Genomic DNA, 20,105 nt, shown 5'->3' with positions numbered 1-20,105 from the left:
GAAATGGACACCATTGCTCTTCAGTGCTTTGGAGAGATTCCTAACTGCAGAGTTTCCAAATACAATATGGATCAAGAACTCCAGACTTACGGTACCAAACATGTTGATTATGGATTCCAGTTGAAATATTGACAATTCAAATTATTTTCTCCATCTATCATGATGTTGTCTTTGGTATAGTTTTGAAACTTTTTGTTTTCTTGTTGAGGTGCAATCCATATTAGAGGCTGTATTCCTTGGTCATCTGCAGCAAGAACTTCAATTCTTTCTAACTTTCAGCATGCAAGGTAGTGCCAGCTGCATAATGAAGATTATTGATGCCTTCCTCCCATCTTAATACCACACTCTTCTTTATCGAGTCAAACTTCTCAAATAATTTGCTCAGCATACAGATTGAGTAAGTATGGAGAAAGGATACAACCCTGTCACACACTTTTCTTGTTTTTAATCTATGCAGTATTCCCTTTCTCTATTCACACAACAGCTTCTTGGTATAGGTATAGGTTCCACATAAGTACAATTAAGTGTTCTGGAATTCCCATTCTTCTCATTGTTAGCCATAATTTGCCACGAGTCACACAATCAAATGCACTTGCAGAGTCAATAAAAGACAAAGAGACATTTCTCTGCTTTCAGCCAGGATCCAGCGGACATCAGCAATGATAATCCTGGTGTCATTTCTAAATCTATCATTAACTTTTGACTCTTCTCTGTCAATGAATCTATCTAGTGATCTAGTGCTGAGAAATTACACTGTCCACCCAAAGGCCCTTTGTTCAAACCTACAAGCTGCTCTGTGAGAGAAATATGGTAAATATCTCCCTGTGTGATATACATCCTCTAAAAATCCACTGGAGAGGTCGATTATGAGTCACTTATGAAAGGTACATAACAACAACAATATCCATGTATTTTCCTTACAATAACATGACGTTTATTTCCCTAATTCCTTAAGTGCTTGATATTCTTAAATATCATCAGATTGTTATCATGAAGCATACTCCTCTATATCATTGGTAACACATTTTGTTTATGATGAGATTAGATTTAGTATGTTAGATTTGATATTTCTAGTTAAGAACATAATTATTGATATGAATTATTTAGAAGCATCATTCATACAAATTGGTTAAATATTATTAGATTAAATTAGTATCTGTCAAGTTAATTATATGTACATTTTAGCCATTAAGAATGAGATATATTCTGTTGCTAAGCTTTAAAAGAACTGTACATCTTTCATATATTTAGCATATAAAAGTCTATCTTTTATTACAAAGTCCTGGAGTGAGAGAAGAGATAAAGATTTAAAAGTATTATAAAGAAAAGGATATTTGTATTATTTTTTCTTTATTATCTGATATGACTTGCTAACGGTATAAAATAAAAATTGATAGGCTAATACAATAAATCGGGCAACACACAAAATTATGATTGTTAAAATTGTTAGATCTCTTTGTCTCCCTTTTTGTATTTCAAAAATACAACCCAATCGTAACCTTTTCAGAATTTGAATTATTTTCAACTTTGATGTTTATCTATAGTAAACAGAGAATGTGTTCTATGAAATTAAACATTGATTTTTTTTTTCTTTCGTTGTTGTATACCATCAAATCAGATTTGACTGGTACAGAAGATTACCCTCCTTCTCCAGTGGAGCATTTGGTGGATTTGAACCATGTGCCTTCATTATTGCAGTGCAGTTCTTGACACTAGGCCAGCAAAACTCCCTCAAAATATTTCTTTTTTATAAAATTACTGGGTCATATATATTCCAAGAGGTACTGGAGTTGAAGGGAGAACTTATTTCTTCACATTCTTGCAGTTATATAAGGCAATCCATATAGAAGCATTTAGTGGAAGCACTGAAAATAGTATTTCTATCAGCTTTCTACTAAACAACAGAGGCATAAACTGTACAAGGCATTGTTGTTGTTGCTGTTGTTGTTATGTGTCGTCGAGTCGCTTGCGACTCATAGCAACCCTATGCACAACAGCCCTAAACCCTGCTCTATCCTGCGCCAACCCTACTGCTTCTGACACACCCATCCCAATTACCCGAGTCACCAAATCAATACATCTTACAGAGGGTCTTCCCCTCCTGCGCTGTCCCTCTACCCTCCTAAGCATGATGTCCCTCTCCAAGGACCTGTCCCTCCTGGCAACATGTCCAAAGTATGTCAGACAAAGCCCCAGAATCCTTGCCTCCAAGGAGTAGCTTGGTTTAGTCCTCTCCAAAATAAATCTGTTTGTTTTCCTGGCAGTCCATGGTACATTCAGTACTCTTCTCCAGCACCACAGCTCAAAAGCATCCACTCTCCTTCTGTCCTCCCTAGTCATTGTCCAACTCTCTGATGCATAACAAGTGATTGCAAATACCATGGCCTGTATCAGGTGCACTTTCGTCTCCAGAGAGACACCGTTGCTCCGGAGTACTTTAGAGAGGTCCCTAACAGCAGACTTTCCCATTGCGATACGCTTTTTGATTTCCTGACTGCTGGTGCCAAGAGTGTTGACTGTGGAGCTGAGCAAACGGACGCTGTGAACAACCTCAATCTCTTTGCCATCCATCCCGACACTACCAATTGGTCCAGTGGTGAGAATCTTTGTCTTCTTGACATTGAGCCTCAGTCCATACTGAAGGCTGCAGTCCTTGACCCTTTGCAGCAAGTGCATGAGGTCCTCCTCAGTTTCAGCAAGCAGGGTTGTGTCATCTGCATAACGGAGATTGTTAATAGATCTTCCACCAATCCTGATGCCACAATTCTCCTCATAGAGCCCAGCCTCTCGGATAATCTGCTCTGCACACATGTTGAAAAGGTATGGGGACAGGATGCATCCCTGGTGTATGTCCTTCCCAATTTTGAACCATGCACTGTTACCCTGCTCTGTTCTGACTACTGCCTCTTGGTCCAAGTATAGGCTTTGCATTAGCACAATTAAATGTTCTGGGATTCCCATTCTTCTCAGAGTAAGCCACAGTTTGTTATGATCCACACAGTCAAATGCCTTTGCATAATCAATGAAACACAGATAGACATTCTTCTGAGTCGAAGAATTTTGAGTAGAAGGCATTATACAATATGTATTACATATAGTGTATGTCAAGAAAGTGTTGCAGTACTGTAATTTTTAATTTTTGATATATGGCATCTACACTTTCTAAACAACATGCCACTAGAGGAACAATGATAGTTACAGAATAGTGTTAAGGTTTTTTGTTAATAGGGCCACTATGCCATGACACTATTACTCGTGCTCAACTTGATAGCACCTAACAACAAAAACAACAACAACTGTATATTTAATAAGTTCAACCCTAGGATATCAGCAGTTTTATTCTAAAATCAAGTATTTAAGGTTATATGTACTTTTTCCTGTTAAAATATGTTAGCACTTGATCTCAAACATCAATTAAATGATCAGTATTAGTGAGTTAGGCTAAAAATGGCATAAAATAATTTTATTTCATATATGTTTACCAATAAAAATGCTGAACAGTGAAGAGAAATACATTATTGCCATATAACTTTAAAAAAATAACTAGAATTGAGTGAGTGCTTACTAAGTTTTGAGTGTTGTGTTAGCCTTTTAATATGTTAGCTCTAAATTCCACCTAAAAGTACATTTAGATGTTAATATTTCACTTAACCGTGAAAAACTGAGACCTTGTATGATTAAATAGCAATGTCTTGAGCACACAATTGTTGCTGTTATGTGTCATCAAGTCACCTGCCACTCATAGCAACCCTATGTACAACAGCCCCAAACCCTGCTCTATCCTGTGCCGATCTCACTGTCTCCAACACACCTACCCCCCATTTCCCTAGTCAGTGAATCAATCTATCTCCTTGAGTGTCTTCCACTCTTGCACAGTCCCTCCATCCTCCTAAGCATGACATCCTTCTCCAAGCACTGGTCCCTCCTTGCAACATGTCCAAAGTATGTCAGATGAACCTTCAGAATCTTTGCCTCCAAGGAGCAGCCTGGTTTAACTCTCTTTATGAAGAAACTGTTAATTTTCTTAGCAGTCTATGGTATATTCAATACTCTTCTCCAGCACCACAGCTCAAAGGCATCAATTCTCCTTCTATTCTCCCTAGTCATTATCCAACTTTCTGATGCATAGCAAGAGATTTCAAATACCAGGGCCTGTATCAGGCACACCTTAGTCTCCAGAATGACACCATTGATCTTTAGTACTTTGGAGAGGTCCTTAACAGCAGACTTCCCCATCACAATACATCTTTTAATGTCCTGGATGCTGGTTTCATGAGTGTTGACCGAGCACACATAACTACTAAATATGCTACTAAAGATTAAAATCTATACCTACCAGTACGAAAACCATTATCTTTCTCCATTCTACTGACTCTAGACATGTTTCTTGATTTTTAGTACATTTGTATTTCTTTTAAACACATATATTCTTTTATTTTACAGAAAAAATTTTTTAAATAGTTGTAGATCCTAATATAAGTTTAAAAAATAATATATACAGACATTCTATGTATCATTTATTCAGTTTTTGTGAAGGTAATATTTTTCAAAACTGTAATATCACAGTATATTGGAATGCAGATTTCAATCAATTGATTCAATCTTATTTATATCACCCCAGATTTCATTATACTTACTTTTGTTTGTTTACATGTGTGTGGGCCTTTGGGGACCTATGGACTGAAGACACAACTAGAGAGACTTTGGAGTAACCACCCTGTGCCTTAAGGGTCTATTCAGTCTGTTTTCTGAGTAAATGATTCATGAGACTGAGCCCTTTATAGAGGAATGTGGCTTCCAGGATCAGGAAAAGACTCACCCACACCTGCATTATGCAGTTGATGTAACCTTGCTTGCTGAATGTGAGGAGGTCTTAAAGTACTTGCTGTAGAAGATCAAAGACGACAGCCTTTAATATGGATTCCATCTCAATGTCAAGGAAACAATTATGCCAATAAAAAAAAATCATGATATATGGAGAGGGGAGTGAAGTTGTTAATAATTTCATCTTGTTTGAATCAACAATCCAATTTCTTGGTTCCTTTAGAACCAACAGTCAGCAGGTCAGAAGTTTTACTGCAATGGCAAAATACTGAAGAGGAATCACATAAGTTTGAAGACTAAGGTGCAACTGATTAATGCCACAGTCTTTTCAATCACTTCCTACACATCTGGGAGCTGAAAAATGAACTTTATTGTTATATTCCATCTAGTTGCTTGGAACACATAGCAACCCTATGTACAACAGTTCTGAAGCCTACACTGTCCTGAGCCACTCTCACTGACTCCAACAAACCAACTGCCATTGCCAGTTATTTTATCAATCCATCTCATCTAGAGTCGTCCTTTCCTACGCTTTTCCTTCACCATTCTGAGAGTGATGTCCTTCTTCAAGGACTGGTCTCTCCTGACCATGTCCCCAAAGGATATGAGATGAAGCTTCAAAATCCTAGCCTCCAAAGAGAAACTTGGTTTCACCCTCTCCAAGACAGACCTATTTGTTTTCTTGGCACTCTATGGTTTGTTTAAGACTCTTCTTCAACACTACAACGTAAAGGCTTCTTTGTCATCTTTAGTCATTGCCCAGCTCTCTGATGCATAGCAAGTAATTGTGAAGGCCATGGCTATGGCCTGGATCAGGTGCACTTTTGCCTCTAGACTGACATTGGGCCTTCTCAGTACACTAGAGAGGTTCCTGACTTACAATTTTCCTGCTGGCTCCAAGAGTGTTGATTGTGGAGCAAAGAAAGCTCTAGTTGTTAACTGAATCACTTTTCCATCTACCATGTTAATTGGCCCAGTGATGAGACTCTTTGTCTTCTTGATGTTGAGTTTCAATCCATATTGAAGACTACAGTCCTGGACCTTCTGCAGCAAACGCTTCAGATATCCCTCAGTTTCAGCAAGCAAGGTTGTGTCATCTGCATAATGTAAGTTGTTGATGAGTCTTCCTCCAATCCTGATAGAGCCCAGACTCCTTTACCGATCCGTTCTGCATATAGATTGAAAAGGTCTGTAGGCAGGACACATCCCCGAAACACTCTTTTCCTGAGTTTGAGCCATATAGTGTTTCCTTGCTCTGAGGACAGCTTCCTATTCTGAGTACAGGTTTCTCATGAGCAAAATCAAGTGTTTCAGGATTCCCATTCTCCTCAAGGTTAGCCACAATTTGTTGTGATCCACACAGTCAAATGCCTTTGCATAGTCAATGAAACAGAAAGACATTTCCTCTGGTACTCTGCTTTCTGCCAAGATCCATCTGACCATTGGCCGTAATATATCTACTGTCATGAGCTCTTCTAAACCCAGCTTGTATTTCTGGCTCTTCTCTGTTGATGTATTATCCCAGTCGTTTTTGGAAAATCTTCAGCAGGATTTTGCTTGTGTGTGGTATTATTGATATTATTCAATAATTTCCACACTCTGTCAAGTAAAGTCTTTTGTGTAGTTTTGATTTTCGTTTTGTTTATAGTTTTTTTTTTGTTTTTGTTTTTTTTTAATAGGAATACATATGTATCTTTTCCATTCAGTTGGCCAGGAAGTTGTCCTCTTGATTTCTTGACACAGTGAACACATCCACCCCAGCATTTTTTTTGTTGAAATATGTCAACTGGTATTCCATCAATTCCTGGGGCTTTGTTTTTAGCCAAGCCTTCAGAGCAGCAAAAGAAATATTGATGTCTTTGAGCTGTGACACTGGATAAGAGTATTGAATAGCCCACGGACTAACAAAGAACAAACAGATAGGTCATGGAGCAGGTACAGCCAGTGTATTCCTTGTGCACCTCAAAGCTTTATCGCTCATACTTTGAATATGTTGTTAGGAGACGTTACTCCTTTGGGAGGAACAGCATGCTTGGAAAGGTGGAGGGCTGATGAATGAAAGGTAGATTCTCAACCTGATGGATTGACACAGTGGTACCAGCAATATGCTCAACTGGTCAGTGATAGTGAGGATAGCGCAAGATAGGGTAGGGTTTAAATATATTGTCCATAGGGTCTTTGTGAATCATACTTGACTCGATGGCACCTAACATCACAGTCCATTTTTTTGGGGGGGGCATCTTTATTTTTCTTCCTGGATATTCCTTATTCAATGTCCAACTTCACTTGTATATTAAGCAATAGAAAATATCATGACTAGAGCTGGCACAGTTTTTAAACTCCTCTTTAGCACCTTAATGAGGTTCTTGAAACCAGATTAGCCCAAGCTCTGGTAGCGTAATGGGAAGATACTGCTCTGCAATCTCAAAGGCATGTGATTTGAGGCCACCAGCTACTCCACACAGGGGAAGAATAGTCAATTAATGACCTCTGAAAACCCACTGGAGGGTCATCTATTGATTGATTCTGACTCTACAGTAGACAACAATAATGATGATATATCATTTAATTTCTAAACCATTGTTGCCTTAGATGTTGATTGTGGATACAAGTAAAACGAACTTCTTGATAACTTTAGTCTTCCCCCCCCCCCATTTAACGTGATGCTGTCTATTTGTCCAGAAGGGAGGATGTAGAGGGTTTTTCAAAGTCTTTTCAATTTCCAAAAGCAATGTTATGCCATCTGCATAATAAATCTCACCTCTAATCCTAATTAGAGGCGAGAGGCAAGGATTTTGAAGCTTCGTGTCACACACGTTGGGCATGTTGGCTGTGGGACTAGTCTTAGGAGGATATCAAGCTTGCAAGGGTGGAGGGACTGTACTGGAGAGGAAGACCCTGGAAGAGATAAATTGACACAGTAGCTGTGATAATTAGAGCATATGTATAAGAGACAGATTGGCTCAAGACAAGGCAGGGTTCTGAGCTATTGGGCATAATATTACTATGAGTCGCAAGCAACTCAACAACACTAACAGCAACAAAATCATGATTCAATATTCTTTATATTATCCAACTTCTCAAATTATTTGGTCAACCTACAGATTGAACAGATTTAGTGAAAAGATGCAACGCTGATACATACTTTTCTAATTTTATGCCATATGATATTTCTTGTTCTTTTCAGTTCACTGTATGGGTTTTGCAAAATCCAAGCTAAGTGTTCTACAGTTCTGCTCGGTGTCATACCCACCTTATTATGATGTTCAGAGACTTATGATCTTGCATAGTCAATAATCTATAATAAACCTAGGGAATCATATTCATAATATTCTGCTTCCACCAAGATTCTTTTCATATCAGACCTGTTCTGTGGCATTTTCTGAATATAACTTGAATTTCTTACAGTTTTGTACTGATGTACAGCTCCAGTTTTTTGCCAATACCTCTTGCAAGATTTACTTGCAGTTGATATTATTGTTGTTGTTATATAGCATTGAGTTGGCTGCAACTCATAGCAACCATGTGTACAATAGCTCTAAATTCTGCCCTATCCTGAGCCAGTCTGACTGACTCTGACACACCTAAACCATTACCCAGTTACTGTGTCAGTCCATCTCATCATCATCATTCCTTATCTGCACTGTTCTCTACCCTTCTGAGCATGATGTCCTTTTCTAAAGACTGGTTCCTCATGGCCTCATCCCCAAATTATGCATGATGAAACTACAAAATCCTAGCCTCAAAGGAGAAACTTGATTTCACCTTCTCTAAAACAGTCATATTTGTTCTCTTGGTGAGTCCTGCTTCTCCAACACCACAACGCAAATGCATTAAGTCTTTTTTTTTCATCCTTAGTCATTGTCCAGCTGTCTGATCGCAAGTGATTTTGAAGGTCACCTGGATTGGGAGCTCCTTAGATTCTAGACTTACATCATTGCTCTTCAATTTATGAATTTCAATTTGTTTTGAAATGGACTCAAATATGGATTTATTCTTGGTGTTTGACAAGGTCTTACATATTTCTTGGCACAAACTAGTGAACATGACAAAGGCTGTATCTGTTTGTTGAAACTAATCAGCTGGCAATCTGTCAATTGATGGAGTTTTAATTTTTGCTATAGATTTTAGTCAAGCTTGGACTTCTTACTTTAGTACCATAGGTTCTTGATTACACACTACTTTGTGAAATAGTGCACTGTTGACCAATTTTTTTAGGTAAAGTAATCCCTGTATTCCTAATATCATTTTTTGATCCTTCCTAATTAATATTTTGCCCATAAAATTCCTTAGAATTAAAATATAATGCTTAAATCTTCTTCTTTAGTTCTTTCAGCTTCTGAAAAGTCTAGTGAGTTCGTTGCTTTGGGCTTTTGAACTCCAGGTTTTACACATTTTATTATTATATTTTATTGTGTCTTCTCTAGCTGCCATTTGGAATCTATTAAGCTCTACTATTTCTTAACTTTTTCCCTTTGTTCTGGTTTCTTTATACTATAGAACAAGTTTTAGGGTTTCTTCTGACACCTATTATGGTCTTCTCTTTCTTTCCAATATGTTTATAACCTTTTCCCTTTTTTCTGTATGCTATATTCCCTTTTTTATGTATGCTTCATATATTCCCACAATCTGTCTGGTCTTTAGTTTTTACTGTTCACTGCATTACATCTTTTCTTGATATTGTATTCAATTCAAATGGGATGAACTCAAGGCCATACTCTGGCTCTGATAGGCTTATTTCCATTTTCTTCAGCTACAATTTATACCTACATGTTAACAAATTATGCTTTGTTCCACAATAGTCTAGGTTCTGTTCTGAACAGTATTTGTATTTAATAGTTTAAATGCAAGTTTCTTACATTTATTCATCAATTTTGTCATCTTAAAGAATAATCACGTATTTAGTACAATCGACATTTAGCTACTAAAATAGATATTACAATATTATATTACTTTTATGGTTTTGGCATAAAAGCATTAAAAACCAAGAATATTGAAATTTGTTGCTGATGTTAGGCGCTGTCGAGTCGTAGGTGATTCATAGGGACTCTATGAATGAAAGGCCTGAGCACCTGAATAACTCTCATCCTTTCTCCAGGTTTATGCGCTTTCTGGAGGCAAGCTATTTCCGAAGTGGAGCTTCACCAAACACTGTCCGCCATGGGCACCCATTATCACATTTGACTCATCAGTGTTACAGTGTTCAGCTTCACAGCAACCATAAGTTACCTCTGTACAGCAAGGGGACAGACCAGGAATCAAGAATGATTACCCAAAACCAATTAAAAACAGGCCTGAAGGCTGCAGGTTTAAGTCACTCACCTTTGGTTTGGTATCATCATTTTCTGTCCACTAGGACAACTGAGATCTCTCTATGTTGTTCTTTTTGTTGTTGTTGTTGTTGTTAAGTGCCTTCGAGTCGTAGGCAACACACTAGCCCTCAGCCTGAAGTGTGGCCAAACATTTCAGTATTTTAAAATGCTGGCCACCCAAATGCTGGAAGACTCTGGGCCAGAGAGCCCCCAATTCATCTGGCAAATCTCCTCTGCTGACAACCACTTGGGACAAAAAAACCCACCAAAAACCAAAAACCAAAACCATAAGAGCCCCAAGCATTCCATACGTGTCATAGTCATCTAAAAATATAACCACATATACATCCCTGGTGGATTTATAACTAAATACTACTATGAAGGACAATTTACAAAGATCTTGAAATAAAATTGTCTTAAGTTAATTGAATGCAGATATTAAAAAGAATTTCTTTTTAATTTTCAGAGTATGTATTTGAATAATAGTTGCATACAAGAAATAACTTGTAAGTTGCATACGAGGAATCAGGGTATTTACTCTTTGTGTACATATAAAGTAGTGTTAGCCTAAAAGTAGGCTTTTTTTAAGAAAAAGCTATTTAGCCTCTGGTCTCCAGCTACCTTAACTTTCATGGACATGATCTTGCAAATCAGCACCAGCTATAGAATTAGGATGAGGGCAAGAGTGTTTCCCATACTGAGCAGTAAGACTTGAGCTGAGCAAGACTTGGGGCTAGAAAGGCTTGTGGCAACAAGACCCTGGTGAATGTGAGATCCTGGTGGTGAAGAGACTGGCGTTTCTGCAGAAAAACTGTGGAAAGGTGTGACCTGAGGCTTCTTGTATTTGTGCTGGCCATGGTTAACGGTTTTTGCCGTGCTTGCTTTATGTTTGGAGAAGCTGACTTAAAACTTCTGTTAGGCAAACTTTTCTGGATGATTTAGTTTTGACTGTTGAACTGATACCAGATCCTGGACTAATTGAGAATTAGTTCCTTGGAACTTGGGCTAAAACCTGGACCTGTATTGGGTAATATTCTTTGCCTCCCCTTCTCTCCCTAACTAACTTCCCTAATAAACCTCATTCTTGGTACCACAGCTGGGCTTCTGTGAGTCAGCAACTAATTAAGAAGCACCAAGTGCCTCTGCTCCAGACACTTTATTTGCTTTCATCTCTGGGATGGTGAGGAGTTGTGCTCTTCTTATTCCCCTGGACCTTTTAGAGAAATGATTGTGGTCCTATGACTCCATGTTCTGTTTTCTTCTATTTAGTCAGAAGAATTGATGCCTTATAATTGTTGTTTTGATGGAACATAGTGAACGTCTCATACCCTACCAAGAGAACAAATAAGTCTCTCTTGGACGATGTGCCAACTGGTGCTCATTAGAGGCAAGAATAATGAAACTTGGCCTCACATTGGGAATTTTGTCAGGATTGGACCATCATAGGGAAAATACTGCTTGAAAGGATGGAGGATCAGAGAAAGAAGGAGACCTTCAGCAAGATGGATTGGCACAGTGCCTTTAACAATGGTCTCAGGCATCTGGAGACCTGGAGGATGATGCAGGATAGGACAAGATTCAGATAGTTTACTGGGTAACTAGGAGTCATGCATGGTTCAAAATCAGGAAGAGTGTCCACAAGGGATATATTCTGTCTCCATAAATTTTCAATCTGTATGCAGAAGAGATCATCTGGGACACTAGCTTAATTGAGGAGGAATGTGGCAAGGAGGAAGATTCATCAAAAACCCGAGTTATGCAGATGTCACAACCCTGCTTACTGAAACTGAGGAGGACCTGAAGTGTTCGCTACAGAAGGTCAAGGACTACAGCCTTCAATATGGATTGAAGCTCAACATCAAGAAAACAAAGAATCTCACCACGGGGCCAATTGTCAGCATCATTATGGATGGTGAAGAGATTGAGACTGTTAACAGTTTTACTTTGCTTGGTTCCGCAATCAGTATTCTTCATACCAGCAGCCAGGAAATCAAGAGATGGGTTGCACTGGGAAAGTCAGCTGTCAGGGCCCTCTCCAGAGTATTGAAGAACAATAACGTCAGGCTGGAGACTAAGATGTGCCTGATTGAGGCCATAATCTTCACAATTAAGTGCTTTGAGTCACAGAGCTGGACAATGACTAGGGATGATAGAGAACTGATGCCTTTGAGCTGTGGTGCTAGAGAAGAGTGTTGAGTATACCATGGACTGTTAAGAGAACAAACAAGTTTTGTCCTGGGGAGGGTGAAACCGGGCTGCTCCTAGGAGACAAGAATTCTGAAGTTTCATCTGAAATACTGTGGGCATGTTGCAAGAAGGGACCAGTCCTTGGAGAGGAAGATCATATTTGGGAGGGTGGAGGGACAATTCAAGAGAGGAAGACCCTCGATGAGATGGATCAATTCAGTGATTGGGGTGGTGGGAGTAGGTGTGTCAGAGACAGGTTGGCACAGGAAAGAGCAGGGTTTGGGGCTCTGGTCGAGGGCACGTAACAAGAACAAAAACAAACAGCTATGTGTGAGTCACATTCTACTCAATGATACATAACAATATTAAACATATCTTAGTACATAACTCAGTTTCCATTAACATGAAAATTTTTATTTGTTGATAACTTAAGAGAGTATAAAGTTACCAAGAAAAGCTATTGAAATATATGAAATCATAGGAATAAGTTTTGAGGAAGGGATTTTTGTTGTTATGTTGCCATCAAGTAGGACTTGACTCATAGCTGATCCACTAGCAGGTTTTTAGAAGGTATAGATCACATGGAAGGAGATGCTCATTTTCCTCCCTTGAAATAGCTGGGATATACAAATCATTTCCCTTTGAGTTGACAGAACAATTTCTTACTATTGGGCCAATACAGCCCCAGAGAATGGATATAAGGGTAAAATTAAGGGATAGTGCAAGTTTCTAGAATGCTGTTCCTAGTGTCTTTTATTACTTTAGGGAGTTACATAATTAATCAAACTACATTTTTAATTCAAACAACTTTCTGCATACATATAACTTTGAGTAATTTTTTTCTTTCCAAATATTTTCATGGTCAAATAGAATTGTAGAACACATTTGAGAAATATTTCAAACTTTAATTATTTCTACTGCATCTGAATTTTGTAAGACATTAATATTGTTGCAGTTCTCATGTGCGGTCGAGTCATCTGTGACTCATAGTGACCCTATGTACAACAGTCCTAATTCCTGCTCTATCAAGGGTCAATCTTATTGTCTCTGACACACCTATCCCCATTACCCCAGTGACTGGATCAATCCATCTCATTGAGGGTCTTCATCTTCTGCACTGTCCCTCCACCCTTCCAAGCATGAATGTCCTTCTCCAAGGATTGGCCCCTCCTTGCACCATGTCCAAAGTATGTCTGATGTAGCTTCAAAATCCTTGCCTCCAAGGAGCAGCTTGGCTTCACCTTCTCCAGGACAAACTTGTTTGTTCTCTTAGAAGTCCATGGTATATTGAATACTCTTCTCCAGCACCACAGCTGAATGGCATCAGCTCTCCTGCTATCATCTCCTAGTCATTGTCCAGCTCTCTGATGCATACGCAAGTAATTGCAAATACCATGGCTTATATCAGGTGCATCTTGGTCTCCAGACTGACATCATGGCTCCTCAGAACCTTGGAGAGGTCTCTAACAATAGACTTTCCCAATGCAATTTGTCTTTTAATTTCCTGGCTGCTGGTACCAAGAGTGTTGATTGTAGAGCCAAGCAAACTGAAGCTGTCTCAATCTTCATCATCCATTATGATGTTGCTGATCGGCCCAGTGGTGAGAATCTTTGTTTTCTTGATGTTGAGTTGCAATCCAAATTGAAGGCTGCAGTCCTTGACCCTCTGCAGCGAACACTTCAGGTCCTCCTTAGTTTCAGCAAGCAGGATTGTGTCATCTGCATATTGTTGATGAGTTTACATTAATATTCAATTTGTATTTTCTTTCTAAAGATTACATATAATTTGTTTCTCATTTTCCAACTTTACTTCTAGAGTATACATATTGCTAGCTGCTAAACCAAAGACAAAACAGTTTGGCATGATACGAAAAACGATAAGGCTTTTTACTCTTATCACTACTAAGGATTTTTTGGTTGTTGTTAACTACTGATGTTTTTGAGATATATTCTGATAGAATTCTAAATATATAAACCATACTATTGTTCTTAGGCATCAAAATATCAGCTCTAGCTCTGAGTGATTGTACAACAGATCAAAACAGCCCATATTGAACCATTCTCACAGACAGTGCTCTCGTCAATGCCATTTTTGGAGCCCCTATGTTAATACATACATGAAGGGTTGTCCTCTTTTTGTTGACTCTCATTTAGAAGCATATGTCTTCCTCTTGAATATTCCTTCTGATATCATGTCCAAAGTACATGAGAACAGGAATGACCATCTTCCCTTGAAAAGAGAATGGTGACAGCGCTTTTGCCAGGACAGGTTGGTTTGGTATATTAGCTATTTTTACCCACACCTATGATCAGTGGCACTTGTTCATTATTTTTTTCTTTTTTAATTCATCCTCCAACTTTCACATGAACACAGTGAATCAACTTTCCTCATACAACCATCTAGTAGAGCATAGTTGTTCTGTTCTTTGCAGTCAATTGAAAACCATAGCTGACCTTGCATGCTAGATAGCATACTGTTTTTTCAAGAGAAAAACAAGTTATATCCTTCATTTCTCCTTTACAGCACAGTTATTTCTCTACGTAAAAATCCATGTTTTTTTAAACATTTTAGAGATAAGAACTAAATCACTTCAAACTCTAAGTTATTCTCATCTCCTCCTTAGAAATAATAATTTACCAGTCTTTATTCCCTAATCTGGAGTCACTGTGTCATGACACATAACACTGCTTTGAAATTCTGGACATAGTTCTACTGAAACACCTAAGTATCTGTCATGACCATACAAAATAAATATTGAATGAATGATTTTTTTAAAAAAATATATATACTTCACACGAATATTAACCCTCTTCTTCTTTAACATTCCTAGCTCAAAAGTGTTGTGATTTTTCCTCTAGGTTTTCTTTATTGAACTAGTGAGAAACAATTGGAAGACAAATAACCAGGCTTATAAAACACACGACAATTTCATCTTCACCATTTATGTAGAGAGCAACACAGTACACGTAAACATACTTTTGAATCAAATCCATTTCCACATCAATATGGCTTTTTTCTTCTGGTAGAAAATATCTCCAGCTGCAGATTTTTTTTAAATATGAAGACTTTCATATTTTCTATGGGTCTGTGTTTTTTATCTGATTTGTTCCATCAGCAAATGGATGACTGTTAAATATACTTAGATAAAGAACTACCCAGTGAAGAATCGTGAAGATGCTCTGCTCCGTATATACTTGTTTTTTGTACCATCAAAAAGTACTACATACTTGTTAGTACCATGCTTGTACCATGTACTGGAGAATCTGAACTGAATCATAGCTGACTCTTCTGTAGGTTTTCAGAAGCAGTGAATTACAGATGAGGAGTTTGTCCATATTTCTTCAGTGGAGTACCTGGTGGACTAGAACCTCCTGCGTTTGGGTTTGCAGAGCCATTCCTTATCACTAGGCCACCAGAGCTCCCTAATAAATCCTAGGAATGTTAAATATTAAGATTATTTTGCTGCCTATACAATTAGAAAATTGGCTTTCATTTTATCATGATTAAAGAGCTTTGTGCAAGTCTATGTTATGTTGATAGGATTGCTCTTGCGTGCCGTCTAGTCTGAACATCTAACAACTAACCCACCAGTGAGTTTTCAGAGGCAGTAAATTATGCAGAAGGAGATTTCCCATTCTTCTCCCGTGGAGCAGCTGGTGGATTAGAACCACATGGTTTGGTATTGCAGAGAAGCTTTCTAACCACTAGACCAAGTTAGTAAATTGAGATCGAGTACTGAAGTTATCTCAGTGTGAAATGGTCAATAAATCATATATTGACATAAACTTCTTCCAATATTATTATTCTCATACAACCCTAAGTTTATAAAGAATGTGTCTGGAGAACTGAAATGTTTATAAGGTCATTTTGTTTATATCCTTTTACATTCGACTACTGTTAAAATGAAACATTGCTAGAATACTCAGACATCATTGATTATTTGTAAATATAAATGTTGTTCCTGTTATGCCATCAAGTATTTTGCATCTCATACCAACCTAAAATACAACAGCTCTGAATTCTACCATATTCTGAGCGAGTCTAACTGACTCCAACACACCTACCCACATTACCCCAGTTACTGTATCAATTCATCTCATCTGGGGTCCTCCTTTTGTGCTGTCTCTCCACCCTTCCAGTTATGATGTCCCTCTCCAAGAACTGGTCCCTCCTGACCACGTGCCAAAGTGTGTGAGATGGCTTCAAAATCCTACCCATGAAGGAGAATCTTGGTTTCAACCTCTCAAGACACTTATTTGTTTTCTTGGTTGTCCATGGTATGTTCAACACTCTCTCCTCCAGTACCACAGCTCAAAGGCTTTTATCCTTCTTCTGTCATTCTTAGGCATTGCCTAGCTCTCTGACGCCTAGCAAGTAATTGTAAAGACCATGGCCTGGATCAGGCGCACCTTAGTCTCTAGACTGACATCGTTGCTTCCTAGTGCTCTGCAGAGGTCCTGACAGTAGATATTCCCAGTGCAATGAATCTTTTGATTTCCTGACTGCTAAAGCCAAAAGTGTTGATTGTGGAGCTAAAAAAGCTGTAATTGCAATTGTTATAAGCACCATCTATTCTAAATTGAAGGAGTGCTAGTGATCTAGTCAGTAGGGAGTTCTACTACCAACCCAAAGACTGGCTGTTTGAACCCATCAGCCACTCCACAGGTGGGAGAAGGATGATTCATTTTCACCACTGCGTTTTAAAGCTTCTGAATATCTGCTGGAGTGTCGGTTATTAGTTCTGGCTGGATGGCATGGAGTGTTCGATTTCACTTTCTTTTTCACCTTCTGCTATTGTTGCAGTGAAACTGTTCGATTACTTATGTGTCATCAATTATTTGTAAATATAAGTGAGAATTCTAAATCCTAGACTTCTCCCTTTATGTTGAAGCTATTATAAAATAAAATATTAAAATTACCAATATTAATGGAATTTTTAAAAATAAAGCTTTGATTACAGCCTCATGATCTTCCTAAAGTGATCCAATTAATTTGGGAGTATTGTATCCATACAATTTTCTTTATATGACCGTGAATTTTATATTATACAGTTCAAAGAGATTTTATAGACAGATCCTTTTTTTTATTATACTAGTTTATTTCCAAAATTAAAAAACTTTGTTTTTCAGACCAGATTGGGCCTTTTCTTAATAAAAGATCTGTGGAAACTTAAAATGCGTATCACATTCACATTAATCATCTTTAGTTCACAAATTTTGTTGTGAATTATACAAACCATGATAACACAAATTTTTTTAAGCATGACATTGTGTTTTCAGCTCTAAAAGAGAACTGATTACTTTTTATTCAGCATTCAATTTAGAAGAAAATTATGTTTACTTTATAAAATAAAATGGATAGATTTAATGGCATACCAAATGGCATTATTGATTAGATAAAATATGCTGCTATTAAAAAATTTCTCAGCTAACCTATATTCATTAATACTATCCTAATAAAAAGAAAATACTTTTTAGACAATCTATTTATTTTTAATAAATATTGCTATTAATTTTCAAAGTATTTTTGCTATGGTTAATTTATGCCTAATACACATGGAATTTAATTATTCCATTTTAGAACTGAAAGAAAAGCTATAATCATCTTTATTATTAAATGTTATTTTATCATAAAGATATTAATATAATTTGAGAATGTAGACATTGATCTAGTTGTCTCAATCTTAAAATACTGTAGTTGGAGTACAATTTCTTCTAGACATAAATGTGACAGCTACAAATTCTAAAAAAATATAGTAAATATTTCATTTTATTTATTTGCATTTTTAAAAAGTAAAGAGATTTATTGTAAAACCTCCTTTACTTACTTATTCTACTCCTCTGTAGAATCAGTTTGATGATAATAATCCCAGTGTTTTCTTTTTTTAGCTGCTGTTGTTCCTTATGCCACTGAGTCGAGTATGATGTATAGTGAAACTATGAACAGTAGATCTGAATCCTGTCCTATCCTGTGCCATCCACATTTCCTAACACATTAGAGTTCATTGAGGCAGTCACTGTGTTAATCCATCTGATTGAAGTTCTTTATCCTCTTCACCAACAGTCTGCTTTTCAGAGTATCATGTCTCTCTTCAAGGAATAGCCTCTTGTAGCAACATACCCAAAATATTTGAAGTGAGGCTTTATCATCGTTGCCTTCAAAAAGCACTCTGGCTGCACTTTCTCCAAGACATATTTGTTCTTTTGGCCATCCGTGGATGCTCAGTGCTATTTTCCAACACCACATTTCAAAGGCATCAGCTTCTTCTGTCATCTTTATTCATTGTCCAAATGTCAGATTCATAGCAAGTGATTGGAAAGACCATGACCTGAATCAGATACCCCTTAGTCTTCAAACTGACATCATTATTCTTCGATAATTTAGAGAGGTACAAAACTGCAGGCCTTCCTAGTAGTACATCTTTTAATTTGCGGACTACTGGTACCAAGAGTGTTCATGTAAATCCAAGTAAGATAAAGTTGTTGACAGTTTCAATTTTTTATCCATCTATTATGATGTTTACTGATAGTTGTAGAGGGACTTCAAACCTTTTGTACATAAGGTCGTTATGGGTCATGCTTGACTGAAACAATCAACAACAGTTACAAATGTTGCCTATTGGTCTAGTGATGTGAATCTTTGTTTCTTGACGTTCATATAGAATCCATATTGAAGACTATATTTGATTTTTTATAACAGTGATTTAAGCCCTCTTCACTTTTGGCAAGCAAAGCTTTATCATCTGCATAAGGTAGGTAAGATGTGTTTTCCTCTGATCTTGATGTCACACTCTTTTTCATAGAGTCTAGCTTCTCAAATAATTTTCTTAGCATTCAGATTGGACAGGTATGGAAAGAGAAAATAATCCTGAGAGACTCCTTTCTTAAGTTTAAATCAGGTAGCATTCCCTTGCTCTGTTCACACAATAGCCTCCTGGTCTAGGTATAGGTTTGAACCAATACCTTTGAACTATGTAGGTATTTCTATGATGGGTTGCAGAAGAAACATATTGACTAATATGTAGAAAAAAATGTTGGAGAAGCTCAATACCTGCAGTCAAAAGTAGGCCAGGGTCGGAGTAAGGGTCAGACCATTACTCATGAACATGTTCAAAATGAGGCTGAAGAAAATGAAACAATCCATGTGAGCCAAAATATTATCTTGAATCAACTCTATCTGAACTTCAAAATCATCTTAAAAGCAGGTTTGAGACATTAAATACCAATGATCAAAGACTACATGAGTTGTGGAAAGCAAAAATGATGAGTTGACGAGAGCAAAAAATCATTACAAATAGAGATGATAAAGAAAAAACTGAAACAGATGTCAGAAGAGATGATGAATATTATACTTGGGTGTCAAATAAAGGGAAAATATGCTGAAGACAGATTTCAAAAGGCTGCTGGAGAAGGCAAAGCATGTCTTATAATGGAATGCACAGCAAACTGAAATTGGAGAATAAAAAAGGAAGACCATGCTTTGCATTTCTCAGGCAGAGAGAAATGAAGAGCAAGCTTAAGCCTCAAGTCTCAACGTTGAGAGATGTTATGGGCAATATGTTAATTACTTGTCTCCAGCACCACAGTTCAAAGTCATTGAATCTTTTCTATCATTCTTACCCATTGTCCAGCTCTTTGATGCTTAGTAAGTAATTAAGAAGACTGTGGCTTGATTCAAGTCTGTCTCACAGATGTTGAAAACAGGTTGTTATTTGGAGGCAAGGCTTTTGAAGTTCTGTCTCACATACTTTGGGCCTATTGCCAGAAGAGACCAGTCCTTGG

The sequence above is a fragment of the Elephantulus edwardii genome, unplaced genomic scaffold, assembly GCF_000299155.1.
Source record: "Elephantulus edwardii isolate Elephantulus edwardi_28Jun2011 unplaced genomic scaffold, EleEdw1.0 scaffold00039, whole genome shotgun sequence".
Lineage (NCBI taxonomy): Eukaryota > Metazoa > Chordata > Mammalia > Macroscelidea > Macroscelididae > Elephantulus > Elephantulus edwardii.
The sequence above is the reverse complement of the archived record's forward strand: the minus strand, read 5'-3'. Positions refer to the sequence as shown.